Genomic DNA, 17,770 nt, shown 5'->3' with positions numbered 1-17,770 from the left:
CAGCAGAAATAAGTTGTGTAAATACTGCAGACACAACAGAAATAGTCATTGATGGATCTAAATACTCATCTTTGGGTAAACTATTAAGAGTTACAGCTCTTGTCTTTAAATTCATTAAAAGAATAAAACCTGATTATGAATGTCTTGAACCCATTAAATACTGGGTGAAACTAATACAGAAAGATGTTTTCTCTACAGAACATAAATTTCTAGAAACACAAGATAAATCCCCAAAGAAACCTGCCATGATTAATTCTTTAGGACTTTATCTCGGCTCAGAAAAGATTATAAGATGTCGAGGAAGAATTCATAATTCTTCACTACCTAAAGAAGCCATACATCCAATATTGATCCCCAAGAATCATTGGCTAACCAAACTGATTGTGCAAAACGCCCACAGTAACGTGTTACATGGTGGGGTAGCTGACACACTTTGTCATATACGACAATCCTACTGGATACCTCAAGGTCGACAAAGTGTGAAAAAACAAATAAAGGACTGTATTACTTGTCGTCACTACGATATGCGAGTATGTCAGTATCCAGGTCCACCTCCATATCCCTCTGAAAGAGTTTGTCATATCACTCCATTTGAGGTGACAGGTGTAGATTACACTGGACCAATAATTTTAACCAAAACAGTTGACAAAGTTCCCATCAAGGTGTACATCTGTTTGTTCACTTGTGCTACAACTAGAGCAGTACATCTAGAAGTAGCCACTGACATGTCTGCTGAAACTTTTATCAAATTATTCAGAAGGTTTGCAGCCAGAAGGGCATGTCCCAGACTGATGATTTCAGATAATGCAACGAACTTTGTTGCTGGTGCTGCTTATATAAGCAAGATCTTTGATCAACCAGAAGTACAACAGATGCTGAATCAACGCAGATGTCGTTGGAGATACATTCCTCCTAAATCTCCATGGCACGGCGGATTTTATGAAAGAATGATCGGCATTGTAAAACGTTGTTTAAGGAAGACTCTTCATCGTCAGAGAATAGACTTAGAAGAATTCCGTACAGTTGTGACTGAAATAGAAAATAGAGTCAACAACAGACCTCTAACTTATGTTACCGATGATCTGGACAATTTAGAAGTGTTAAGTCCATCTCATTTACTCCATGGCAGAAGGCTCGAACCTGTTCCTCCCATGAATGATAAAGAAATCATAGAGGATCCTACTTATTACGAACCTGAGCAACTCAGACGTAAATTCAAACACCTTAATAAAGTGATTGAATGTTGGGAGAAAATTTGGCGAGAAGACTATCTCACCTCATTGAGAGAACACTTCTATGGAGCTGGTGTTCCTAAAATCATAAGTCCTTAAGACCTGGTGACATAGTGATTATCGACAATGATGGTCCGAGGTCCCAATGGCCACTTGGAAAAATTGTGACCATATATCCTGATGCAAATGGAATCATCAGGACAGTTGATGTTTTGAGCAAAGGTGTAGTGAATAAGCAGACAATAAATAAACTAGTGCCGTTAGAATTACACAGTGTTGAAAACAAAATTAGTGATTCTCCAGAAACCACACAGACTAAAGCTGTTCAGAAAAGACAAGCAGCAGTGGTGGCGAGTGAGAAAATTAAATTAATGTTAAGTGATGAATAGTTCACCTGCAGCGAACCTCTGCCGCCCCCCAGTGTGGAGAAATTTTCTCCAGGAGGGGGGTATCAGCCCCCTTCAGCCCTTTCAGCCCTGAGGGGCCAAGCCCTCTCAGCCCTGAGGGGCCACTCAGAGGGGGCAAGCGTCTTGTTTACTGCTAGAGTGAGTAATTGATCACAGATGCTATGCCACGTAGTCAAGTGACCTCTGCTCCTTGCAGCGGTGTTGCAACGTGTATTTTTATAAGAGACAATACATTCTTACTTTAGCAGGACAATTAAGGAAAATCCTGCTCCCACTTTATTACCATAGTAAAGATAGTGTACATTGTTGTCTATGATTAAGACAGCAAGAAACAAACATTCTGCTTTGCTTCATCGAGGAGGTGACAAGGATGCAAGGTACTAGGTCAGCGGTTTTTTTTGTGCTGGGGGCAGAGACGGCATGGAGCGCTGTGGCGTCTGGCCAGACTATCTTTGACTCTATGGAGAGTGAGACTGACGCCAGGATACTGATCTGTGCGTTAGTGTGAACAAAGTGTCTCTAACACAAACACTTAATAGAAGTGTGATCAGCTTCTATTGTGATACATTGTGAACAATAAAGACAAATCTTGTGGAACATAGTGTACCAGTGTGCGTTTCCTAGACAATGGAAGACGTGGACATCCAAGGACACTTCAGCTTCTATCAAGTCACCGATATCTGTCGAAGGTGTTGAGAACACCATAGCTCACGTTACAAAGAGCAAGGTATGTTACGAATTTCTTGTAGATCGGGGGATTGCGCAATTCTTGAGTCACAAGGAGTTTGTAATCAACCTATAATCGGCAGTAAGGTGTGGACTTTTGAGTCCAAACAAGTAGGTATTTCGTCAGCCATCATCGAATGAAATATGCTGACATAACACCCCCTAGGGGTAATTTATACTTACAAATTGTATCTCTTGACAGCCCACTGTTGTGATGGTTTCGACAGCTTCTAGACCTCGTCTGCAGGGGCGGCTGTGTAGACGATTTGCTGTCATTTATCAGCTAAGTGTTCATTATATATAGTTATAATAAACACAGCAGGTAAGGCCAAAATTCTCAACACCTGTCCTCCAGTGTGGTCAGGCCGATTTCCCTTAATCTTTCCTCATAGGACATTCCCCTTAGCTCTGGAACTAACCTTGTCGCAAACCTTTGTACTTTCTCTAGTTTCTTGACGTGCTTTATCAAGTGCGGGTTCCAAACAGGTGCTGCATACTCCAGTATGGGCCTGACATACACGGTGTACAGTGTCTTGAATGATTCCTTACTAAGGTATCGGAATGCTGTTCTCAGGTTTGCCAGGCGCCCATATGCTGCAGCAGTTATCTGATTGATGTGTGCTTCCGGAGACATGCTCGGTGTTATACTCACCCCAAGATCTTTCTCCTTGAGTGAGGTTTGCAGTCTTTGGCCACCTAGCCTATACTCTGTCTGTGGTCTTCTGTGCCCCTCCCCCATCTTCATGACTTTGCATTTGGCAGGATTAAATTCGAGAAGCCATTTGCTGGACCAGGTGTCCAGTCTGTCCAGGTCTCTTTGAAGTCCTGCCTGGTCCTCATCAGATTTAATTCTCCTCATTAACTTCGCATCATCTGCAAACAGGGACACTTCTGAGTCTAACCCTTCCGTCATGTCGTTCACATATACCAAAAATAGCACTGGTCCTAGGACCGACCCCTGTGGGACCCCGCTCGTCACAGGTGCCCACTGTGATACATCATTACGTACCATGACTCGTTGTTGCCTCCCTGTCAGGTATTCTCTGATCCATTGCAGTGCCCTTCCTGTTATATGCGCCTGATGCTCTAGCTTCTGCACTAATCTCTTGTGAGGAACTGTGTCAAAGGCCTTCTTGCAGTCCAAGAAGATGCAATCAACCCACCCCTCTCTCTCTTGTCTTATTTCTGTTATTTTATCATAAAACTCCAGAAGGTTTGTGACACAGGATTTGCCTTCCGTGAATCCGTGCTGGTTGGCATTTATACTATTGTTCCGTTCCAGGTGCTCCACCACTCTCCTCCTGATAATCTTCTCCATAATTTTGCATACTATACACGTCAATGACACAGGTCTATAGTTTAGTGCCTCTTTTCTGTCTCCTTTTTTAAAAATGGGAACTACATTTGCCGTCTTCCATACCTCAGGTAGTTGCCCAGTTTCCAGGGATGTGTTGAAGATTGTGGTAAGTGGCACGCACAACATATCTGCTCCCTCTCTAAGGACCCATGGGGAGATGTTGTCTGGTCCCATTGCCTTTGAGGTATCGATGTCCCTTAGCAGTTTCTTCACCTCCTCCTCATCTGTATGTATGTCGTCCAACACTTGTTGGTGTATTCCTTGCTGGTGTCCCCATCTGGTCTGTCCCCCAAGAGTCCTTCCTGTCTCTACTGTAAATACTTCCTTAAATCTCGTGTTGAGCTCCTCACATACCTCTTGATCGTTTCTTGTGAGTTCTCCACCTTCTTTCCTCAGCCTTATCACCTGGTCCTTGACTGTTGTCTTCCACCTAATGTGGCTATACAGCAGTTTCGGGTCAGATTTGACTTTCGATGCTATGTCGTTTTCATACTGTCGCTGGGCCTCCCTCCTTATCTGTGCATACTCGTTTCTGGCTCTTCTACTAATCTCCTTGTTTTCCTGGGTCCTATGCCTCCTGTACCTTTTCCATTCTCTGTTGCACTTAGTTTTTGCCTCCCTACACCTTCGGGTAAACCAAGGACTCGTTTTGGTCTTCCTATTATTTCCGTTTCCCTTGGGAACAAAACTTTCCTCTGCCTCCTTGCACTTTGTTGCCACATATTCCATCATCTCGTTTACTGATTTTCCTACCATTTCTCTGTCCCACTGAACCTCCTGCAGGAAGTTTCTCATACCTGTGTAGTCCCCCCTTTTATAGTTTGGCCTGTCCCCTTCAGTTCCTGTTACCTTCTCCACTTGTAACTCTACTATATAGTCAAAACTCAGAACCACATGATCGCTAGCTCCAAGGGGCCTCTCATAAGTGATGTCCTCAATGTCTGAACTGCTCAGGGTGAACACAAGATCCAGTCTTGCTGGCTCATCCTCCCCTCTCTCTCTGGTTGTGTCCCTGACATGTTGATGCATGAGGTTTTCAAGTACCACATCCATCATCTTGGCTCTCCATGTTTCGGGACCCCCATGTGGCTCCAGGTTTTCCCAGTCGATCTCCCTGTGGTTGAAATCGCCCATTACCAGTAACTTTGCTCTGCTCGAGTGAGCTCTTCTTGCCACCTCAGCCAGTGTGTCCACCATCACCCTGTTGTTTTCTTCATACTCCTCTCTTGGCCTCCTGCAGTTCTGTGGTGGGTTATACATCACTCCAATGACTACTTTATGTTCTCCGGACTGAATTGTACCTACAATGTAGTCTCTTTCTCCAATCATGTCCATGCCTTCCATTTCCTCAAATCCCCATCGGTGTTTTATGAGCAGTGCAACCCCTCCTCCCCCTCTACTCCTTCTATCTTTCCTCAGGATCTGATATCCTGTTGGGAAGATTGTGTCTGTTATTGTCTCAGCGAGTTTTGTTTCTGTGACTGCTATGATGTCTGGGGATTTTTCACTGATTTTTTCATTCCACTCCTCATGTTTATTCATTATTCCATCCGCGTTTGTGTACCAAACCTTTAGTTTCTTTTCTATCATTGTGGTCATGCAAGAATATTGGGGTTGGGGGAGCGAGAGCCTTGGTGGGGGCCTATATGGGGCTGTGGTGTAGGTGGGGTTTGTGTTGATGGGGGTGGGGTCAGAATGCCCATAAGGGACAGCTGTTGGGGTGAGGTTTGTGATATGGGGATTGGTGGCAGAGGGAACAGTGAGTGGGTTGTAGTATAGGTTGTTCAGTTGCGTTGGGAATGTCGCGGGTGGAGTCTTTTGGTGGGAGATTCTGTGGGGTGTGTTTGCCCTTCCTCCTGTGTCTGGGTCCTGCTCATTTTCATTGCTTCTCGTTCCTCCTTGCGTCTCTGTACCCTCTCTTTCAGTGTAGTCCTTTCTTCTTGTGTTCTGTCGCGGTCGAGGTATACTCTCTGGTACCCCTCTTTGTCCCTCAGTCTTGCTTTCTCTTGCAGAATCCTGGTTCGAACTGATTCTTCCTTGAAAGTTACTCTGACAGGCTGTATCCTTCCACTCGCAAACCACCCAATTCTCTGAAAATTTGTCACCTGGGTCATATTGCCCTCCCCTATTGTTTTCATGATGCCTTCAATCATTTTTTTTCTCCTCCTGATTTATTTCTTCAAAGTTGGCCCCCTTGGCTTCTTGGAGCCCGTACACAAAAACTGACCTCGCCCTTTCCTCCTCCCACTGAGTCTCCATCTGCGTCCTCTGAGGCATTTTATTTCCTTCCATTGACATGTTCTTGCCTTCAGTCCCTGTCATATCTGAAACTTCTATTCTCAGTGGACTGTCTTTCCTGACCAGCTGTCCCTTGCTACTGCAGTTGGCTGTTAGAATCTCTGCATATAGCATACCTTCATTGTCTTCGGACCTGTCGTTTGATCTTAGTGTGCTCGTCGTCTTTTCCCTGGCCCCACGTGGGTCTGATAGGGCCTTCATGTTCGGCATGTCTCCGTTGTTGCTTACCATCCCCTTGTCTGCGCCTGACTTTGAATTTCCTGATGTCACACCTGAATTTGTGTGTGTGTGTGTGTGTGTGTGTGTGTGTGTGTGTGTGTGTGTGTGTGTGTGTGTGTGTGTGTGTGTGTGTGTGTATGCATGTATGTATGTATGTCGTGCCGAATAGGCAGAACTTGCGATCTTGGCTTAAATAGCAACGCTCATCTTGCCATATAGGACAAGCAAAAATTTTTTTATGCAATAATTTCGCCAAAATCATTCTGAACCTATCGAAAAAAAAAATATATTTCACTGTGTTTGTTTAGTATTAAATTATTGTAAACAAATCTAAAATATATTTAGTTGTGTTAGGGTAAAATAAATTACTCTTGTTATAATAAGTTTAGGAAAGTTTCCTAAGATTCTTTTGGTGCAAAATTAAAATTTTTTACATTAACTTTAATGGTAAAAATATATCATTAAACTTAGATCGATACCATGCCTAACCCTTCTAGGGTAGGGTAGGTGCCTGAGCCCGAGCCTTTAGCTCATAAGACTGTCATTCCCATTTGCCCCCTTGTGGCGGGGATGGCAGACCAGAGAGGCCTAGCTTGTGGCTAGGCCTGGGGACAGTTGGTCCCAAAGATGAGGAGGTACTTGTGCCTTCTCCCATGGGAGACTTAGGTCTCAGACACTCCCTAAAGAGGGAGCCAAGGCCGGGCCACCACTTGGAAAAGGCCCGGGCCGGGAGAATACCGGCTAATATTTAATAATAATAATAACATTAAACGTATAAGATAAAATTTCAGAAAGGACCTAATTTGAAATGAGTTCTTGCTAATTGGCCAGTTTTACATATTCGGCACGACATATATATATATATATATATATATATATATATATATATATATATATATATATATATATATATATATATATATATATATATATATATATATATGTGCAAGGAATTCGCAAGAGCAGGCGAAATCTACACAAACATTGATCTCTGGCTGAAGGAGACTCGAACCTACGAACCTTGGAACAAGGTACGCTGTGCTTTACCAATCTACCCACACTGGACCAATACCTTGGAGTCCAGCTTTTGTTATACTTTGATCCAAGGCAGCCAGCTTTCAGGGAGAAGGCTTACAACTTTTTCATCTCATCCCCTGCATGCATCAGCCTTACTAGAGATATTAACAATGCAAGGAATTCGCAAGAGCAGGCGAAATATACTCAGACACTGATCTCTGGCTGAAGGAGACTCGAACCTACAAACCTTGGAACAAGGTACGCAGTGCTTTACAAATCTACCCACACTTGGGATGAGATGAAAAGCTGTAAGCCTTCTCCCTGAAAGCTGGCGGCATTGAATCAAAGTCTAGCGCAAGCTGGACTCCAAGGTATTGGTCCAGTGTGGGTAGATTGGAAAAGCACTGCATACCTTATTCCAAGGTTCGTAGGTTCGAGTCTCCTTCAGCAAGAGATCAGTGTTTGTGTATATTTCGCCTGCTCTTGCAAATTTCATGCATTGTTAATATCTCTAGTAAGGCTGATGCATGCAGGGGATGAGATGAAAAGCTGTAAGCCTTCTCCCTGAAAGCTGGCTACCTTGATCAAAGTCTAGCACAAGCTGGACTCCAAGGTATTGGTCCAGTGTGGGTAGATTGGTAAAGCACTGCATACCTTGTTCCAAGGTTCGTAGGTTCGAGTCTCCTTCAGCCAGAGTTCAGTGTTTATATATTTATTATTTTTTTTTATTATCACACTGGCCGATTCCCACCAAGGCAGGGTGGCCCGAAAAAGAAAAACTTTCACCATCACTCACTCCATCACTGTCTTGCCAGAAGGGTGCTTTACACTACAGTTTTTAAACTGCAACAATAACACCCGTCCTTCAGAGTGCAGGCACTGTACTTCCCATCTCCAGGACTCAAGTCCGGCCTGCCGGTTTCCCTGAATCCCTTCATAAATGTTACTTTGCTCACACTCCAACAGCACGTCAAGTATTAAAAACCATTTGTCTCCATTCACTCCTATCAAACACGCTCACGCATGCCTGCTGGAAGTCCAAGCCCCTCGCACACAAAACCTCCTTTACCCCCTCCCTCCAACCTTTCCTAGGCCGACCCCCACCCCGCCTTCCCTCCACCACAGACTGATACACTCTTGAAGTCATTCTGTTTCGCTCCATTCTCTCTACATGTCCGAACCACCTCAACAACCCTTCCTCAGCCCTGTGGACAACAGTTTTGGTAATCCCGCACCTCCTCCTAACTTCCAAACTACGAATTCTCTGCATTATATTCACACCACACATTGCCTTCTGACATGACATCTCCACTGCCTCCAGCCTGTTCTGGATGATATATATATATATATATATATATATATATATATATATATATATATATATATATATATATATATATATATATATATATATATATATATATATATATATATATATATATATATATATATATATATATATATATATATATATATATATATATAACTTGCTTTCGTGGAGGGAGGAAGCCAGTTTGTGGTCCTCCATACATTTTGTGTGTAAACCAGGAACCAACATGGTTTACATGGGCCAGTTTTAGTAGACATTATCATGAGTATCCACCGGAGATAACAGAGTTGTGACAATTCTCTTCATCAGACCGTTGCTTCTGTATTAGTGAAAGTGCAGAGTGCATGCTGGGATTTGTGGAGTAGCGGTGGTGAGGGTATCCTTCCAGCGGTGATGTGGAGGAGGTTTTGTTTACCTCTGTGTCCTGCCGGGTTCGGGGGTTGGGGGAGGAAGTGTCCGCTCACGACACCTCATTGGATGTTGAACAGAAGAACACCTCGGTTAATTGTGAGAGCATAGTGATTAGTGTGCCAAATGGCGAGGGTTTTATCTAAATTGAATAATAAGTGTATAACAATTAGCAAAAGTTAGTCAGTGATGTGCATCTTTAGTGAAGACACAGGGCCACTCCCTCCGTCCTCCATCCCTGATCCCCTCCCCACATCCCAGCCTAGGCCCACTGACTTCCTGACCAAAGGTGTTACCATTTAGTGCCCCACCAATTACAAGTTCTGCCCGTCGCTACTCCCCCACCCTAATCCCCCATGCATCAATGCTGTCCTTCACCCATCACCCCGCAGCTGGCCCACACGATATCAGCAATGTCACAAGTAGTCGCGGGTTCCCAGGAATCTCCACGACAGAGCCAAAGCCGTCGTTCACGAGGCATCTGCCGGGTGTGCTACAGGGAATGTGCACTCAGTCCCTCAAATGGCAACATTCGTGCACACAGTGGATGTCTAGGCTCCAGGAGAGCTCCAAAGGAGAACAATCAACAGCCCCTCCCAGGAGACAGTGCTGACAGCTACTGTGACTTCACCTCTACAGAGGACCTCAAATCTGCATTCAAATTAACATCCACCAGGACTCTGACACACATACACACATACCCAAAGCAGCTCGCCCTCAAGTTGCTAGCAAATTCACTGACCTCTGAAGAATGTTAACGATACTCTTTCAAACAACAGATACTGGCACAACCTGTTGCTTTTTGGCGATGCCTGTTTGGCTGTCCCACCAAGGAGGGACAAGTCACTAGCAACACATGTTATTAGGGGCATAAGTGCATTCCCAAGGGATGACAACCTCGTCTGTCTCCCCCCTAGGGCAACAAACACCCGCCAGGCAAATGCCTACAACAGGACATGCAACGCCTCAAAAATCAGAGCCCAAATTAGCAAAAAAAAAAAAAGAGAAGAGGGTAATACTATTGGAGCTCTGAGGCTTATAACCAGTGAGGATACCATTGCTCCCAAGGACGTCAGCAGGGCGCAAGCTCTGAAGGACAAACATCCACCCAGGGCTCCCAGTACCAACATTGACATCCCTGACATTGCAGCAGGTGAAGAACATCTAACCTTACAGGATGCTGATGTGTATAGAGCTACTAAGTCACTTCCACAGGGCTCAGCAGGATGATTCACCAGTTTAAGGCCTCAACACTTAAAACTCTCAACACTCAATCCAGGCTGCTGTCTGAACTCACCAAATTTTAAAACCTGTGCCTGGCTGGCAGTGTCCCAGAGGCCATCAGACCCCTTTTCTTTGGTGCCTCATTGTGTGCCCTCCGAGAAAAGGATGGCAGAATCAGGCCCATTGCAGTGGGCAACACCCTTCAGCGCCTAGTCGCCAAGTAAGAATGGTGAGTCAAGAGCCTGCTCCAATGCTGAAACCAACTCAGCTCGGTTTTGGTGTTCAAAAGGGATGTGAAGCAGCTGCCCATGCAGCACGAGTATATATCAAAAACATGTCCGATGAAAAAGCCTTGGTCAAATTGGACTTTGCCAATGCTTTCAAATCAGTCAGAAGGGATTCTGCTCTCCAAGCAGTTTATAAAAACTTCCCTTCCCTTTATCCCTTCATAGAATCGTGTTATAGTGTGACTTCCAAACTATTGTTTGGGGACCCTGAAATTGACTCATGTGAGGGCATGCAACAGGGAGACCATCTCGCCCCCTTTTTATTCTGTTTGGTTATCAATGAAGTCACAGAAGCACTCTCCAGTGAGCTCAATATCTGGTTCCTGGGTGATGGTACCCTAGCTGGCACAAAAGAATCTCTCCTAGAGTACATCAGTAAAATTAAAGACACGGGAGAAAGCCTGGGCCTATCTTTAAACCCCACCAAGTGTGAAATAGTTTCTACCAATCGACAGATGATCCAGAATATTAGTGCCATTTTACCAGGAGCATGAGCCATTGATCCAGCCAATAGCACTATCCTTGGTGCTCCTCTTGGGTTCAATGCCATCGATCTGATCGTAGAAAAAAAAGTCTCAGTCCTCCGAACGATGGAAAGCAGGATGAAAGACATTGACACACATGATGCTTTCTACCTACTCACCAGGTGCCTGTCAATACCAAAGCTTACCTACTTTCTGAGATGCTCCCCAGCCTTCAGCAGTCCAAAACTCAAGGAATATGACTCTCTCCTGAAGGCCATGCTAGAGAGTGTATTGAATCTTTCCCTCGAAGATGGACAGTGGTTGTGAACCTCACTTCCGGTCAGGCTTGGGGGGCTGGGAGGATGCAGATCCTCCCAGATTGCTCTACCAGCTTTCCTATCCTCTTCCATAGCATTAAATGAGTTGATTAGACAAACTCTTTCTAATAACCTCAGTGACTCAGCAGGAATACAGGACCCTAGCTATACCAGTGCCATCATTGAATGGGAGATTCTTCCTGCTCCAGCACTGGCTCACAGTCAAGCTGGGATGGCCCAATCACTGAAAAGGTGCTTGCCAACATGTTCAGGGCTGCAACATCAGATAGGGACACTGCCCATCTCCAGGCTGTGAGCACACATCACTCCGGGAACTTCCTCCAAACAGTTCCCATATCAGCAATGGGAACGCGACTCGGCCCTAAGACCATCTGTATTGCAGTGGCTCTGTACCTTGCTGCCCCAATTCACACAGAATATACATGTATTTGCGGTGAAGCACAAGCAGACCAATAAGGTCTACATGGTCTTAACTGTTCCAAAACCAAGGGCTTGCATGCAAGACACAATGAGGTCAATAACATCATAAAGAGAACCCATGCTACAGCTGGATGCCCAGCCGAAAGGGAGCCCTAATCACTAGCAGCCAACAATACCCACAACCCAGCAATCCACCCCGACGGGATCACTATCTATCATTGGAAGAATGGCAAGCTCTCAGCATGGGACTATACCTGTGTGTCCACACTGGCTGACACCTATATCCATCACAGTGTTGGGCGACAGGAACTGCTGACCACAGAAAGGAGTACAAGATCAGCAAGTACAGGAACATAAGCCAGCAGTATTAATTTGTCCCAGTAGGATCAGAGACCTTGGGATCATGGGGAAAAAATGCCACACGTTTCCTTAAAGAATTGGGTTCCAGACTCATCGACACCACCAGGAACCCAAGGGTAGCCACTTTCATTTTCCAGCACCTCAGCATGGCCATCCAGAGGGGAAATGCCTGCTGCATACTTGGCTCACGTCCGGCTTCGGAGTAGCTGGAGGAAATTCATGATCTTTAATACATTGTGCCAGAGTATTCATGTTTGTGTTTTCTGTAAATGTATTCTGTTTATTAATATATATACATATATATATATATATATATATATATATATATATATATATATATATATATATATATATATATATATATATATATATATATATATATATATATATATATATATATATATATATATATATATATATATATATATATATATATATATATATACGTGTGTGTGTGTGTGTGTGTGTGTGTGTGTGTGTGTGTGTGTGTGTGTGTGTGTGTGTGTGTTTGTGTGTGTGTTTGTGTGTGTGTTTGTGTGTGTGCTTGTGTGTGTGTTTGTGTGTGTGTTTGTGTGTGTGTTTGTGTGCGTGTTTGTGTGTGTGTTTGTGTGTGTGTTTGTGTGTGTGTTTGTGTGTGTGTTTGTGTTTGTGTGTGTGTTTGTGTGTGTGTGTGTGTGTGTGTGTGTGTGTGTGTGTACAAAACAACCACTGTGAAAGAATAGTGAAATTCCAAGTGTTTTCCTGACTTCTCACATTATCAAGGAACTATAAAAAACATTGCCTTTTCTAGTTGTTTTAATTATTAAAGGTAATAATGACTTCAAATTTAAAATTTACAGAAAACCTATAAATAACTGTTTCTATATGCACTATTATTCTTCATATCAAGATAGAGTTAAACTGTCGGTTTTCTCATCAATGTTTTTGAGAGCTTAGCGTGTTTGTAGTCCAGAGGTAATAGATGAAGAAATATCCAAAATTTATGAAATAGCTAATGATCTGAAATATCCAAGTAACGTAATTGATAAATCTTTTAAAATTGCTAGAAATACTTTTTACAATCCAAAAGGGACACCCATCCTTATTCAACTAAAAATATGGTTTTTGTGGCATTTATGGATTGGGAAAAGGCGTATGATAGGGTGGATACCTAGAGTTTACCTGGAGAGAGTTCCGGGGGTTAACGCCCCCGCGACCCGGTCTGTGACCAGGCCTCATGGTGGATCAGAGCCTGATCAACTAGGCTGTTACTGCTGGCTGCACGCAATCCAACATACGAGCCACAGCCGACTTTTGGTACCAACTTTAGGTACTTGTCCAGTGCATGCTTGAAGACAGCCAGGGATCTATTGGTAATCCCCCTTATGTATGCTGGGAGGCAGTTGAACAGTCTCGGGCCCCTGACACTTATTTTATTGTCTCTTAACGTGCTAGTGACACCCCTGCTTTTTACTGGGGGATGTTGCATCGTCTGCTAAGTATTTTGCTTTCGTTGTGAGTGATTTTCGTGTGCAAGTTAGGTACTAGTCCCTCTAGGATTTTCCAGGTATATATAATCATGTATCTCTCCCGCCTGCGCTCCAGGGAGTACAGGTTCAGGAACTTCAAGCTCTCCCAGTAATTGAGGTGTTTTATCTCCGTTATGCGCGCCGTGAAGGTTCTCTGTACATTTTCTAGGTCAGCAATTTCACCTGCCTTGAAAGATGCTCTTAGTGTGCAGCAATATTCCAGCCTAGATAGAACAATGTGGCAGATGTTGCAAATGTATGGAATAAGAGGTAGGTTATTGAAAGCAGTGTAGAGTAACTAAGAGGATAATGAGGCTCGGTATGTAGGCGAGGAAATTATTTCCCAGTAAAAGTAGGCCTTAGACAGGTATGTGTGATGTCACCTTGGTTGTTCAATATATTTATAGATGGAGTTGTAAGAGAAGTGAATGCGTGGGTGTTGGCAAGAGGTGTGGGGTTAAAAGATAAAGAATCTAACACAAAATGGGAGTTGTCACAGTTGCTCTTTGCTAATGACACTCCGCTTTTGAGAGATTCTGAAGAGAAGTTGCAGAGGTTGACTGATGAGTTTGCTAGGGTATGTAAAAGAAGGGAATTAAAAGTGAAGCTTGGGAACAGTAAATTGATGAGGATAACAAAAAATTCGGTAATGGAAGATTGGATATCAAATTGGAGGGAGAGAGCAATAAAGAGGTGAATGTATTCAGATATTTGGGAGTAGACGTGTCAGCAGATGGGTCTAGGAAAGATGAGGTGAATCATAGAATTGACGAGGAGATAAAGGTGAGTGGTGCACAGAGGAGTCTGTGGAGACAAAGAACTTTATCCTTGAAATCAAAGAAGGGAATGTATGAGAGTACAGTTATACCAACACTCTTGTATGGGTGTGAGGCATGGTTGGTGAATGTTGCAACAAGGAGAAGGCTAGAGGCAGTGAAGATGTCACGTCTGAGGGCAACGTGTGGTGTGAATATAACGCAGAGAATCCGTAGTCTGGAGATTAGAAGTAGGTGCAGGATTACCAAAATTATTATCCAGATTGCTGAGGAGGGGTTATTAAGATGGTTTGGCCATGTAGAGTGGGTGAAACGAAGTAGAATGACTTGAAGAGTGTATAACTCTGAACTGTAGTAATGGAAAGGTAGGGATCGGCCTAGGAAAGGTTGGAGGAGGGGGTAAATGAGGTTTTGTGTGCAAGGGGCTTGCTAGGACGACAAGCAAACATGCGTGAGTGTGTGTTAGATAGGAGCAAATGGACACAAATGGTTTTTAGGACATGACGTGCTGTTGGAGAGTAAGCATGGTAACATTTGTGAGGGGATTCAGGGAAACTGGCAGGCCGGACTTGATTTCTGGAGATGGCAAATGCAGTGCCGGCACTCGGAAGGAGGGCTGTTCGTGTTGCAGTTTTATAACTGTAGTGTAAGCATGCCTCTGACAAGACATTCATGGCGTGAATGATGAAAGTTTTTCTTTTTCGGGCCACCCTGCCTTGGTGGGAAACGGCCGACGTGTTAATAATAGTAAAAATATAAAATACACACTCGCACACACACACACACACACACACACACACACACACACACACACACACATACACACACACACACACACACACACATACACACACACACATACACACACACACATACACACACACACATACACACACACATACACACACACACACACACACACTCACACACACACACACACACACACACACACACATATATATATATATATATATATATATATATATATATATATATATATATATATATATATATATATATATATATATATATATATATATATATATATATATATATATATATACATATATATAATCAAATATAAAGGGAGGTACCACCTACATAAAGTAGGTATATATATAGACCTTACCTCATTAAGAGAAACTAGTCGGAGGTTGAAGAAGACTGGTAGCGTCACTTTGTAAACAAAAATGGAGCCCAAGATGATTCCTAACACACTGATGGTGAGCTGTGTCCCGAAGAAGTACGCCTCAGAAGAGTAACCTGAGGAAGCAATTAGTACTTGATCAGTTTTATGTAAAATACTCTGAAATTTATGGAATTCGTGATCTAATTGCACTAGAAGGTTTTGTTTTAATGTAGGTGAAAGGCTCTTGATCCAATGAATTGGACGTGTCCTCCACTTTCATAGATGGAACGCTAGTGTCTCCATTTCTCCTATATGTTTTGTGATCCCCACGACGTTTTTTCATAATATAGAAGTAAGAACATAAGAACATAAAAAAGAAGGAACATTGCTACAGGCCTACTGGCCTATACGAGGCAGCTCCAATTCTCGTGCCGGCTTAAGCCAGCACCTTGACCTAGTGATACCAGACCAAGTATCACAAGCTAGACAGGTCCAACTCACACCCACCCACACCCACTCATGTATTTATTCAACCTATTTTTAAAACTACACAACGTCTTAGCGTCTATGAGGGTACTCGGGACTTTGTCCCACTCATCCACAACTCTATTACCAAACCAGTGCTTTCCTATATCCTTTCTGAATCTGAATTTTTGCAATTTAAAGCCATTGCTGAGAGTACTGTCTGTGTTAGATATTTTTATCACTCTATTTACATCCCCTTTATTAATTCCTGTTTTCCATTTATACACCTAAATCATATCCCCCCTAATTCTACGCCTTTCCAGAGAGTGCAGGTTCAGGGCCCTCAGTCTTTCCTTATAGGGAAGATTTCTGATACTTGGGATCAACTTTGTCATCCTCCTTTGTACGTTTTCCAGTGCATTTATATCCATTCTGTAATACGATAACCAAAACTGCACAGCATAATCCAAATGAGGCCTAACCAAACATATATAGAGTTGAAGAACAACCTGAGGACTCCTATTATTTATACTTCTTGCTATGAAGCCAAGGATTATGTCAGCTTTATTGCGAACACTAATGCACTGTTGTCTTCGTTTTAGATTACTGCTAACCAGAACTCCTAAATCCTTTTCGCAATCCGTAATATTAAGATCTACATTATTTAGTTTATATGTGGCATAGTTATTTTCCTGTCCAACATTTAGAACTTTGAATTTGTTTATGTTATACTACATCTGCCACTTCTCTGACCACTGCTTGCAGTGGTCGGAGAAGTGGCAGATGTAGTTTAACATATCCTCCTGGAGTGCTCTAATGTCCTCCTTAGAATGAATTGGACGACCTATTTTGGTGTCATCAGCAAATTTGCTTAGGTAGCTATTTATTCCCACATCTATGTCGTTTATGTAAATTGTGAACACCAACGGGCCCAACACTGACCCCTGTGGAACATCGCTTGTAACGTGCCCCCATTCTGATTTCTCCCCATTTATGCAAACTCTCTGCTGCCTATTCGTCAACCATGCCTCCACCCAGGAAATTATTTCTCCTATTCCGTGTGCCTTAAGTTTCCTCAATAGCATCTGATGTGGAACCCTATTGAAAGCCTTACTGAAGTCCATATACACAATATCATATTCATTATCATGATCTACCTCCTCAAATACCTTAGTGAAGAAAGTTAGTAAATTCGTAAGACACGGACGCCCCTTTGCAAAAGCGTGCTGAGATTTATTTATCAATTTATGCCTTTCGAGATGGCTGCAAATTGTTTCAGCAATTATTGATTCCAAAAATTTTCCCACTGTGGAGGTAGGATTTATTGGTCTATAGTTCGAAGTTAAGGACCTGTCACCTTTGTAAATAGGTATTACATCTGCGATTTTCCACTTATCAGGCACTATGCCAGTTTGTAGTGATATTTTGAGGAGATTATCCAAAGGTATGGTAAGTTCCTCTTTACATTCCTCTAACACCCTTGCAAACAGTTCATCAGGGCCTGGGGATTTGTTAGCTTTTAATTTCTCTGTCTGAGGACCATGTCAGTTGTTACTACAATCGTGCATAGTTTATTATCGTCCTGTTCTACATAATTTATTATTTTTGGAATTTCGCTAGTATCTTCCTGAGTAAAAACTGAGAAGAAGTAAGAATTGAAATTTTCACACATTTCCTTATCACTGTCAGTGATCTGACCAGAGTTACTCTTAAGTGGGCCTATTTTGTCCCTAATCTTACTTCTGTATAACTGAAAGAACCCTTTTGGGTTACTTTTTTTTTTCCTTGCGACCTTAGCCTCATAA

General features: G+C 42.9%; 1 long non-coding RNA gene across 1 annotated transcript in view; it reads right to left on the bottom strand.

Moving 5' to 3' along the window:
* Positions 1-15,508: 15,508 nt before the first annotated feature.
* The window catches only part of LOC138852585 (uncharacterized), a 63,634-nt gene continuing 61,372 nt past the window's right edge, over positions 15,509-17,770 (bottom strand). Inside the window, exon 3 of the long non-coding RNA XR_011391885.1 lies at positions 15,509-15,634. This is a non-coding gene — a long non-coding RNA (uncharacterized lncRNA). The remainder of the gene's footprint in view (positions 15,635-17,770) is intronic.

This window comes from Cherax quadricarinatus, chromosome 11 (assembly GCF_038502225.1).
Source record: "Cherax quadricarinatus isolate ZL_2023a chromosome 11, ASM3850222v1, whole genome shotgun sequence".
NCBI classification, from domain to species: Eukaryota; Metazoa; Arthropoda; class Malacostraca; order Decapoda; family Parastacidae; genus Cherax; species Cherax quadricarinatus.
Note: the sequence above shows the minus strand (reverse complement) of the source record. Positions and strands in the feature narration are given on the sequence as shown.